This window comes from Lepidochelys kempii, chromosome 20 (assembly GCF_965140285.1).
Source record: "Lepidochelys kempii isolate rLepKem1 chromosome 20, rLepKem1.hap1, whole genome shotgun sequence".
NCBI lineage: Eukaryota > Metazoa > Chordata > Testudines > Cheloniidae > Lepidochelys > Lepidochelys kempii.
The window spans coordinates 4767125-4777834 of NC_136399.1; the positions used below are offsets into that span (position 1 = coordinate 4767125).

A 10710-nucleotide genomic window follows, 5' to 3' on the forward strand; every position below is an offset into this window, starting at 1 on the left:
CCAAAGCGCTCAATAAATAAGAGCCTTGCAGAATGATCTGAAGGGCAGATCCAGGAGAGTCAGGACTAGCAAGAAAGGATGGTCCAGTGGTTTGGATACTAGCCTACGACTTGGGAGACCAGGGTTCCATCCCTTGCGCCTTTCCTGCACCTACTGAATGGACACCGTTTATACTACCTGTCTTCACTGTAACCCACAGCAGAGTCCCCACTTTGACAGCACACACCAGTAGTTTCTACCCTGAAACTCTATCCGCGGAAGGGTTTGCCTCAGCAGCCACGTCAGCAAACTGCGTGAACTGGATTCTTCAGCAAACTTCACCTGACTGCAAACAAAAGAGCCTCTGCAGTCACTATGCTAAGAAGCAGAGGTATTTTAACACAGTTTCCAGTTCACACACTTGGGACTCCACTTGAAACGTAATCAGAAGTGTTGGCTTTCATAAAGCTCAATGAGCTCCACAGTAGCTCAGAGTTTTGCCTCATGCCATAGTTATTTTCTCCTTATAACCTGCACCTTACAAAGCCTATACATGGCCAGGAAGAGTTTGCCGCTAAAAGACCAAGTTGTTGGCAGAAGCATTACTGAACAGGTAAATTAAGTCTTGCAAAAATGAAGACTTAAGACACATTCCGTAATGAATCCTTCCTACTGCTATGAAAACAAGATTGTTTTTGCTGAGAGAAACAAGAGGGCTGTGTAATCAGAGAAACTCTTCTACCAGAAGATTACAAGATTGATTTTTCCAGCAAAAGTCTTATGGCCAGATTCCCTGGGGGAAAAGGACATTATTGGCCCAAACTTACTTTTACTTTGAGGAATTATTTAAAAAAATATTTAAAAAATTCACTTCCCATTTAAAATCCTGAATATTGTTGCTATAGGGTAACATTTTCAGAAGAGTTTAAGTGACTTAAGCACTTAGGGCCAGATTTTTGTACAAGGTCTATAGGTACCTAGTGAATTTGGGGATTTAGGAGCCTAAGTGCCCTGGAAAATCCCTTTAGGTGCTTATCTGCATCTTTAGGCACTTATGTACCTTTAAAAATCTGGTCCTTAGGAGCCTAAAATTACATTGAAAGTTAATGGGATTTAGACTCCTAAATACTCTCAAATTAGATTTAGACCATGAATAACATTTTCGAAAGTGCCTATGTAACATGAACTTTTACTAGTTAATTTTTGCAAAGTATCATGAAATTCCATTCCCCCCCCCCCCCCCCCCAAAGACCACACTTCTCAGGACATGAGAAGGAATTAGATACTCCTCATCTTACCTTAGCAGTGAGATCTTGTCTAAGCAACAAAAACCCACCACACTGATATTTGGTCAAAATGAAATACCTGCTCCACCCATGTCAAACAGGAAGCCCTTTTTCTCGGTTTCAGATGGATCATAACCTGAGTATTAGTTAGTGCAGTGGTTTGTTGATTTTATAATCCAACAAAAGACACACACAACCAACCTGTTAGAGACATTTCAGCCTGAAAAAGAAGCCAGTTACTACTAGTGGCAGAGTAACAGACAGCTCATATCCTGTCTGAAATAAAATAACATCTTAAACGCTCTACGAGAGCTGAGTCATTACGTCTAAACCTGGGGCAGAGAGAAATTGATTTGCCAGGGTGGATTTTACAGCTATTACTTCAATTCATACTTTCAGCACCAAGCACTTACTTCCCACACCCTCCACAAAAAAACACCCCACCCTCTTCGCTCGTCTGGTTTCATGTGTTGGGTAAACTGGACTAATATAGATGAAGGCCTGAGAGGACCAAGTGATGATTTAGTGATCTGACCTTCTGTATAACACAGACCATGGAATTTCCCAAGACCCACGTATTGAGCACTTCGCATTCGTCATACAAAATTTTTTAAACCCAAAATGTTCTTTATGTCTCCATTGCATTTCAGAAGCTACTATGCTAAGGACAGGCAACGAGATTCAGATCAAATAAAGACTGACCAGAACATTATCTTCTGAAGCTGAGGCATCCAGTGAGACATTACACATACACACATGCTAGTGTCTCTCACATACAGTGCATCTACACTTCCTCATTGAAGCAGGAGGTGGAAACAGTATGAGATAGCCTATTCTTGCAACATTTCCGAACCAGCTGAATCAAAGATGCACTAGACACCTTGCAAGAAAAGAAAATGGTTCTCAGGATCTCCCTACTTTCCCAGATAGGACACCCCCACCCCTCCAAAAAGCAACCACCACAACCTTCTTTCTATTCTACGTGGCATGCAGGAAGCAGCCAGTTTTATCCACTTACATATTTGCACAGTAGTGCAGAGATTAGCAGCACACATAACTACAACATTCTCTTTGGGAAACATGCCACAGGACAGAGCTACAATGCAAAGTGTGTGGTCACTTTAATACCAAGATACTCCTGTGTGAGTTAATTTTGCCTCTCTCCTAAGTTGAGCTGGAACAGGTTTTGTATTACTAAGTACAGGAGATCCTTCTTTCCTACCCCTTGAGGTTCTTTAGATAAGCCAAGACTGGGCAGAGTTGTTTAGACCCAAGAGATTTTCCCATTTTCCATGGTGTATTGTTACCAAATGCATTAGAGGGCTCAAAAATAAGTTTTCCCATCTACTAGCTGGAGGCTGATGTCAAAGAAGGACTAGTTTCAATTTCACTCTCCCACAGCTTGAGAAAGTTGTTTATTCTCATGTATTGGCTTTCCTAGAGCATTTGCCACGGCAGCATCTGAGCTCAAAGGTCAATCCACTCACAACAACCCTTAAGAAAAGGAAGTTTTATTAGCCATGTGCCATGCCAAGAACAGACCCCAAAAGTCAGCTGACTTCCAGGTGAGTCTTTCACCATCCTCTCTCTCTCTCTATGGCCCTGATTCAGCAAAGCACAGGAGTATAATTCAATTTCTATTGAACAGGACACTTGAGCATGTTTGTAATGTTAAGCACATGCTTAAATCCCACGGAAGTCAATGGGGATTTAAGTGTTTTGCTGAGCAGGGATTGGATTACACGTGTGCTTAAAGCTAAGCATGTGCTGAAGTGCTTTATTGAATATGGTGCTATGAACAGAAGCAGACGCACTGGAGTTATTTGAACGTAGATGATGGGGGGGAAAACCCACACTGTATTGGGGTTACATTTGGAAGGCTTCACACAACCACAAAGGGTTGAACTGTAGTTTTTAATTATATATAATTTTTTAAAGGAAAACTAGAGACCTGCAGATATTGGTCATTCAGCCCAACTAAGCCATGATCATCAGTTGCTAATTTCAAGTATTTCCATTCCGTATGTCTTGATGCTTTTCAATGGAATTCCCATAGATCAAACAAGAGTCTTTCATTCTGGCAATTCCAAAGCACTAGAGAAAACACTGAGTTCCATTAATGACACCAAGGCAGGTTGAAAAGGCTCAGGGATGTACTAGCCATCCACAAGCACTTCCAGTTACTGCAGGAAGCAGACTAGACAATCCATATAGGTAACTGAGATTGGACAGGTGCACGGGATGCCTCTGTCATCAAGGACACAAATACTAGCCCCTAGAAAGCAAATCCGCCATTGCATCTCATCCTGAACACCATTATACCTTTATTTAGCAGCATCACTTTCCTTTGTACCCTGCCCTATTCTATAGGCCATCTCCTCTCAGTTCTTTTCCTGGACAGCAGTTTTGTATGTAACTCTTATTCCACTCAGTCTCCTTGAGGAAAGGTCACATTCCTCAGCTCAGGTGTTCAAGCGTCCTTTGGTTTAACTCACTAACCACACATTGTTGCATAAAAGAAAGTGACATCAGATTAGCCTGGGTTTGGCTACACACAGGGAGTGATATAATAGCCACATATTTTTCAAGAGAAAGACTTTCTCCCCACACGCTTTCCATTATGCTCACAAGCTAAATTAACGTAGATTTAACGCAGCAGCAGAATTTCCATTTGGCTTTGTATTTGATGGGAAACAAGTACCTGGAAAAGCCCACGGTGCATTATTTATTATTTAAGTGCTGATAGCATGCTTGGTGCTGAATAAAAACACAATCAGAAAGACTAAGAATAAATATATTACTACTATTGTATTGGTATCACCATTTTGATTCAGGACAAAAAAAACTAACAATACTGTAAAATTAATTAGAAGGTCAGTCAACTTCCACCAAGATTAGGAATTTGAAGTCTTCTGACAGTACAGTGTTGTTAGTAATCACGGAGGACTAGGAAGAGAGGACTAAAAAAAAAAAAAAAAAAAAAAATCCTGTTAAGGAACTAAAAACATCTGTTGGCCACTGCCGCGAAGACCAAAATCAAGCTCTAGGAATCTTCAACCAACTTCAAGCTAGGTGTAAGCAGGTGCAACTTTGTTTGAACTCAGAACTAAATTGCAACTGCTTCCACCCAGTCTGCATTTGACACTTCATTATGGATTTCCTGAATGTGTGCGCGTTTTAAAGTCTTCCCCCTTACATTGCACTAATACTGGGTTTCATTTAACTTATATCATAGAATCATAGAATATCAGGGTTGGAAGGGACCCCAGAAGGTCATCTAGTCCAACCCCCTGCTCAAAGCAGGACCAATTCCCAGTTAAATCATCCCAGCCAGGGCTTTGTCAAGCCTAACCTTAAAAACCTCTAAGGAAGGAGATTCTACCACCTCCCTAGGTAATGCATTCCAGTGTTTCACCACCCTCTTAGTGAAAAAGTTTTTCCTAATATCCAATCTAAACCTCCCCCACTGCAACTTGAGACCATTACTCCTCGTTCTGTCATCTGCTACCATTGAGAACAGTCTAGAGCCATCCTCTTTGGAACCCCCTTTCAGGTAGTTGAAAGCAGCTATCAAATCCCCCCTCATTCTTCTCTTCTGCAGGCTAAACAATCCCAGCTCCCTCAGCCTCTCCTCATAACTCATGTGTTCCAGTCCCCTAATCATTTTTGTTGCCCTTCGCTGGACTCTCTCCAATTTATCCACATCCTTCTTGAAGTGTGGGGCCCAAAACTGGACACAGTACTCCAGATGAGGCCTCACCAATGTCGAATAGAGGGGAACGATCACGTCCCTCGATCTGCTCGCTGTGCCCCTACTTATACATCCCAAAATGCCATTGGCCTTCTTGGCAACAAGGGCACACTGCTGACTCATATCCAGCTTCTCGTCCACTGTCACCCCTAGGTCCTTTTCCGTAGAACTGCTGCCTAGCCATTCGGTCCCTAGTCTGTAGCTGTGCATTGAGTTCTTCCGTCCTAAGTGCAGGACCCTGCACTTATCCTTATTGAACCTCATCAGATTTCTTTTGGCCCAATCCTCCAATTTGTCTAGGTCTTTCTGTATCCTATCCCTCCCTCCACACTTCCTGATGAGGGTGTGATATTGGCCTAGAGAGCCATGAAGCGGTCATGCCCTGGATGGGTATGACAGGCCAAAGACTATGTGAGTACAGATCCAGGTGCCCATTTGCAGCAGAAAAACTGATCTTGCACTGAGTGTTGATATAAAAAAACTAGAGCTGAAGATGCCTGGGTGAGAGGCAACATGTAATAGCTAGGGTTAATTAGCCACTGGGACAGTTATTAAGGGAAATAACAAATTAGTCATCACTTGGAGTCTTTAAAAATCAAGACTGGGTATTGGTCTAAATATATGCTCAAGCTCAACCACAAATTATTGGGCTCAATAGCAGTCACTTACATTAATAGGCAAAGAATAATTTCCTCCACGGCAGAAATCACTGGCTGACGTTCAAAGGCAGACTAGCTAATCATAGCTGTACTTTCTAGTTTTCCAAGTCTAGGCATGGACAAGCTTATTCTGTGCCCCTTTAGAAGACAGCATTCAAGAAACTTCACAAAGAAACTCAGCAGACCTAGACAGGGGTCATTCATAACTGCCATGACGCTCACACCAGCTCAGGGATTGACTGCAGAACCACAATGTACTTGGCTACTTTTAGGAGGGAACCAAGCCTTTCCCCTTTGACTTTAAAAGCTAGGTTTGTCCCTCGCCGTACAACGCAGTCAGATACAGTTATCTAGTAATTAGTTTGTTAGCCTACCCCCTTTACCTCAAGTCTATTCTGCCCCTTTTGCATGCTCTAACTATAATTGTAAGAAGATAAAGATGAGCTCGTGGGACTATTGCATACAATAGTTCTTTTGTTATTCTACAGATACTCTAAACATTTCATATATTGTGAGTTCTGCATTGCTACACCTCATGATTATATTGCAAGTGTCACAACATTTAGTAAAAAGAAAAGGAGCCACAAGTCCACCTTTTCTTTTTGCAAATGCAGACGAACACGGCTGCTGCTCGGAAACCCAACGATATTTAGTGTTATTCTTAAAGCGCGCAGCACCTGGAGTCATGTGGTTGGGTGAAGAAACCTCAGTTTTCATTAAAATAATAGAAAGGAATTAAAAAATAGCCCTCCAACTTGAAGAGAAAGCCTGGGAAGGTAACCAGAGTGCACCCGAAGAGCTCAGAAACCAAATAAAAGAACCCAAGAAATATTGTTTAATTAAAAAAATCTCATGATTTTTAAGCCAATCATGATTTTTTAATATGAGGTTGGCAACATCAGGAGTATAATGATACGTCAGACTTTAGCACTGAGTACTCCCCAAATCCAGCCAGCATTCAAAAGTGTGCTTGGTGCCATTCCAGCTCCCGGCTCCAAATGCACATCCACATCCCCTGGGGCACCAACAGCACCCTGGTTAGGAGCAGGGAGGGTGCAGTCATGGGAACCCACACACTCCTCCAGAGGCTCCACCTGGGAGAAGCTGTTGGCAGAAACTGAATGTTCAGGGAGAAAAGTAGGCCAGGCTGGGGAGAAGCAGCCTAAAGCCCCCCCATGAAGAGAGTCCTTGACCCGCCGGAATAGGGAGGTCTAGCCTCACTGCACACTACTCAGTGCGGCCCCTACCTCGCTTGGCCCTCTTCTGCTCGCAACTTCTACTGGGATATGGAACCAAATTCATCATACAGGACAATCAGAGGTACGCACAACACCCCGTCCAGCCAGAGACTTTCCTGTCCCCAATCCTTCCCAGAGCCAAACCCCCCTCTACCACCAACGTGAGACTTGCTGCCCCCCCAATGCCCCTCTTCTCTCCAGGGTATCATAGCCACCCCTAACTGAAGGGGGAAACCCTTCCGCTCAACCAAGAGAATACCTCCACCCAGAGCCCTGTCTGCTCCCAAGAGAGCCCCTCCAGTGCCCTCTACCCCAGCCACAGCCATCTGCTCCCCCAGCCACAGATCTGTCCCCAACGGAGGTGCTCATTCCTGCCGCAAACCTATTTGTCCCCCCAACACCTCCCTCCCTTCCCTCCAGTGATTCACCTCCACCCATAGCTAGGGGGATACCACACCCCACAAACAAGGGGACATCACCCCAAGCCCTCAGCAAAATCTTCATTACTCTCTACCCCAGCCAGGGACCTGCCGGTCTCCCTCCTCCCAGCAACCCCCTTCTTCAAGAGCCACCCCTAATCTCTAGCTGGGAGGATATGGCTCCCCACAGCCAGTGGGCTACCACCATACAGAGCCCCCAGCAAGTCCCTCCAGCCCCCCCACCGCAGCCAGAGCGCCCCCCCCTTTCCTCCAGGGATACACACCCATCCCTAGCTGGGGGGGGGGGGTACCACACTCCACAGCCAGGGGGATACTTCCACCCAGATCCCTACCCACTCTCGCAACAAGCCCCTCCAGCGCCCCCCACCCCAGCCAGAGCCCCCCCTTCCTCTAGAGCACTGACACCCCCCCACAGCAGGGGGATACCGCCCCTCAGAAACGCCCCCGCCCCTTTCCTCCAAGGAGCCGACACCCCCACCCATAGGGGATACCATCCCCCCCCCCACCCGAGACCCCCCCACCCATAGGGGATACCATCCCCCCCCTCCAGGGAGCCGACCCCCGCACCCATGGGGGATCCCACCCCCACCAGAGACCCCTTTCCCCCAGGGAGCCGACCCCCCCACCCATCCAACACCCGAGCCCCCCCCGGCCAGGGAGCCGACCCCCCCACCCATGGGGGATCCCATCCAACGCCGCCCCCCCCCCTCCACCCACCCATGGGGGATCCCGCCCCCACCGGAGCCCCCCCCGGAACCGGACTCACCTGGGTGGGGAGGTTCCGAGCCCCGGGACGCGGCTGCAGCAGCCGGGACACGTCAGAGTGGCCCGGCCGCGGCTCGGGGGCGGGGCCAAGCCCTTCACCTGCCCGGGCGCGGGCTCCGGGGAGGGCGGCGGGGAAACGCCGCCGCCGCCGCCGCCGGGCACAGGTGTATCCCGGCCGCCGCGCCCCGGCCGCCGCGGGGTCCTAGCGCCGCCGGCTTCCGCCCTGCCGGCCGCCGCGCGGTCCTAGCGCCTGCCGCGTGTCAGGCTCCTACTGCCGGGGCTGCTGCAGGGCGCTATAAGATCCCGGCGCCTATAGGCTCCGAAAGCCTCGGATGCTGCAGGGTGTAGGGGCTCCTACAGGTTCCTAATGCTCCCGGCTGCTGCAGGGTGCTATAGGGTCCAGGGGCTCCTTTAGGCTCCTAATACTGGGGCTGTGTGGCAGATTGCTATAGGGTCCTGGGACCTGAGGCTCCTTCCTATAAGCTCCTAATGCTGGGGGCTGGCTGCTGCAGGGTGCTAGAAGCTCCGGGGATCCTATAGGCTCCTAATGCTGGGGCTGCCACATGCTCCTGGAGGTTCTGGTGTCAGGAGCTCCCATAGGGTCCCAATGCTGGGGCTGGTGCAAGGTGCTATAGGGACCCTAATGCCTGGGGCTCCTAGAGGTTCCTGATTCTGGGTTTGATGCAGGGTGCTATAGGGTCCTAATGTCTGGGGTTCCTAATGCTGGGACTGCTGCTGGGTCCTAGTGTCGGGGGCTCCGGTGGGGTCCTACTGAGGGGGCTGCTGCAAGGTGCTACAGGGTCCCGAGTGCCTATAGTTTCCTAGTGCTTAAGAGTTCCTGACTGGGCCTTCAGGGAGTGTCACTGCCCGTGGGTACTGCTGAGGGAGGTCAGGGAATGTGCTCCTTCAACGTGCCAGGTTTAACATTCAGACTCTCGTGAAAAGGGTCAGAGGATCCCAAAGCACAAGGGCCCAGGCCCCTCCGTTTCTCTAGCACCCCACAGCACTATATGACAGTCTTATCTTCATAATAATTCAGAGGGAAGAATGTCACAGCTGAATTATCAGCTCCTCCTTGAAGCATCAAGGTATTTCCCTGGAGGTCTCCTATTCAACTACTTTCCTGAGCTAAAATGATTTATTATGTGAGAGCTGGTAGGCTCGCAGCTGAAGGTGTGATGGCTGTAAACAGTAAAGATGCTGGTGGAGGGATATGGAGAGATGTCGTAGCAAATTTGCCTTGGCAGCTTCTCCCTGTCTGTCCTCCACTCTTTCCTAGTTCGTCTGGTAAACTGTTCTTTGGATTCTGCATTGAAATCAATGGAGCTGCTCTAGTCAGCATTTCTCATTTAGTGGGTTGTGGCCCCCAGGGGGGTAATGAAAAGCAACTGTCGAGCACAAGTCATTGAAAATGTTACTACAATCTAAAGCAAAGAAAATCTCACTCCGACATCCTTACCCGTCGAGGTCAAATATTCTCTGCTAGCCTCTCAAGACACACATGCACACACGATCGAACAGGGGTTCTCAAACTGTGGGGTTGCGAGGCTATTACATGTGGAATCGTGAGCTGTCAGCCTGCACCCCGAACCCCGCTTTGCCTCCAGCATTTATAAGCGTGTTAAATATATTAAAAAGTGTTTTCAATTTATAAAGGGGGGGGGGTCACACTCAGAGACTTGCTATGTGAAAGGGGTCACCAGTACAGAAGTTTGAGAACTACTGCTATAGAAAGATGTGGACAAATTGGAGAGAGTCCAAAGGAGAGCAACAGAATGATAAAAGGTTTAGAAAACTTGACCTGTGATGAAAGGTGAAAAAAACTGGGCATGGTTAATCTTGAGAAAAGAAGACAGAGGGGGAACCTGAGTGTTGTCTTCAAATCTGTTAATGGCTGTTACAGAGAGGACTGTAATCAGTTCTTCTCCATATCCCCTGAAAGTAGGACAAGAAGTAATGAACTTAATCTGCAACAAGGGAAATTAAGGTCAGATATTAGGAAAACCTTTCTAATTCTAAGAGCATTTAAGCTCTGGGATAGGTTTCCAAGGGGCTCCCTATCACTGGAGGTTTTAAGAACAGGTTGGACCACAGGTACTGACGGTCATTTTTCTAGGTGGGTGCTCCACCCCTGCTGTGCCCTGAGGCCCCGCCCCTTCCCCAAGGTCCCACCCTTGCTCCACCTCTCCCTGCCCCTCCCCAACCTTGAGTGCCCTGCCCTCACTCTGTCTACCGCTGCTCCACCCCCTCCCCACAGCTCCTCTCACCTGCTGCCAAACAGCTGATTGGCAGGGGCCGCGGAACAGCTACACTGAGGTTTAGGTTGGTATAGGGACCAAGCCCCAGTCAGACAAATGACAACGTTGCCACCAGATTTTCAAAAGCACTTAACGCTGGCCTGACGCTGCTGCTGTTGAAATCAATGGCAGTTTTACCATCATTTGCCTTCCACTGGGAGCAGAGCTAAGCCAACGCAGAGAGCGCTTTTGAAAAACGCATCTCCAAGGTCAGAGCCTGAGTGGATGGAAATTGTCACAGCGCCATTGAAATCAATGGAGCTCTGGCAATTTACATCAGCTGGCCATCTGCTCC

At 47.8% G+C, this 10710-nt stretch overlaps 1 protein-coding gene across 2 annotated transcripts in view; it reads right to left on the reverse strand.

The window, feature by feature from the left end:
- Positions 1-8285, reverse strand: part of GALNT6 (polypeptide N-acetylgalactosaminyltransferase 6) — a 44487-nt gene extending 36202 nt beyond the window's left edge. For both annotated transcript variants that reach the window (XM_073318597.2, XM_073318598.2), the window contains exon 1: positions 8120-8285. The gene's annotated coding sequence lies outside the window, so the exon portion shown is untranslated. The remainder of the gene's footprint in view (positions 1-8119) is intronic.
- Between the last annotated feature and the right edge of the window lie 2425 nt (positions 8286-10710).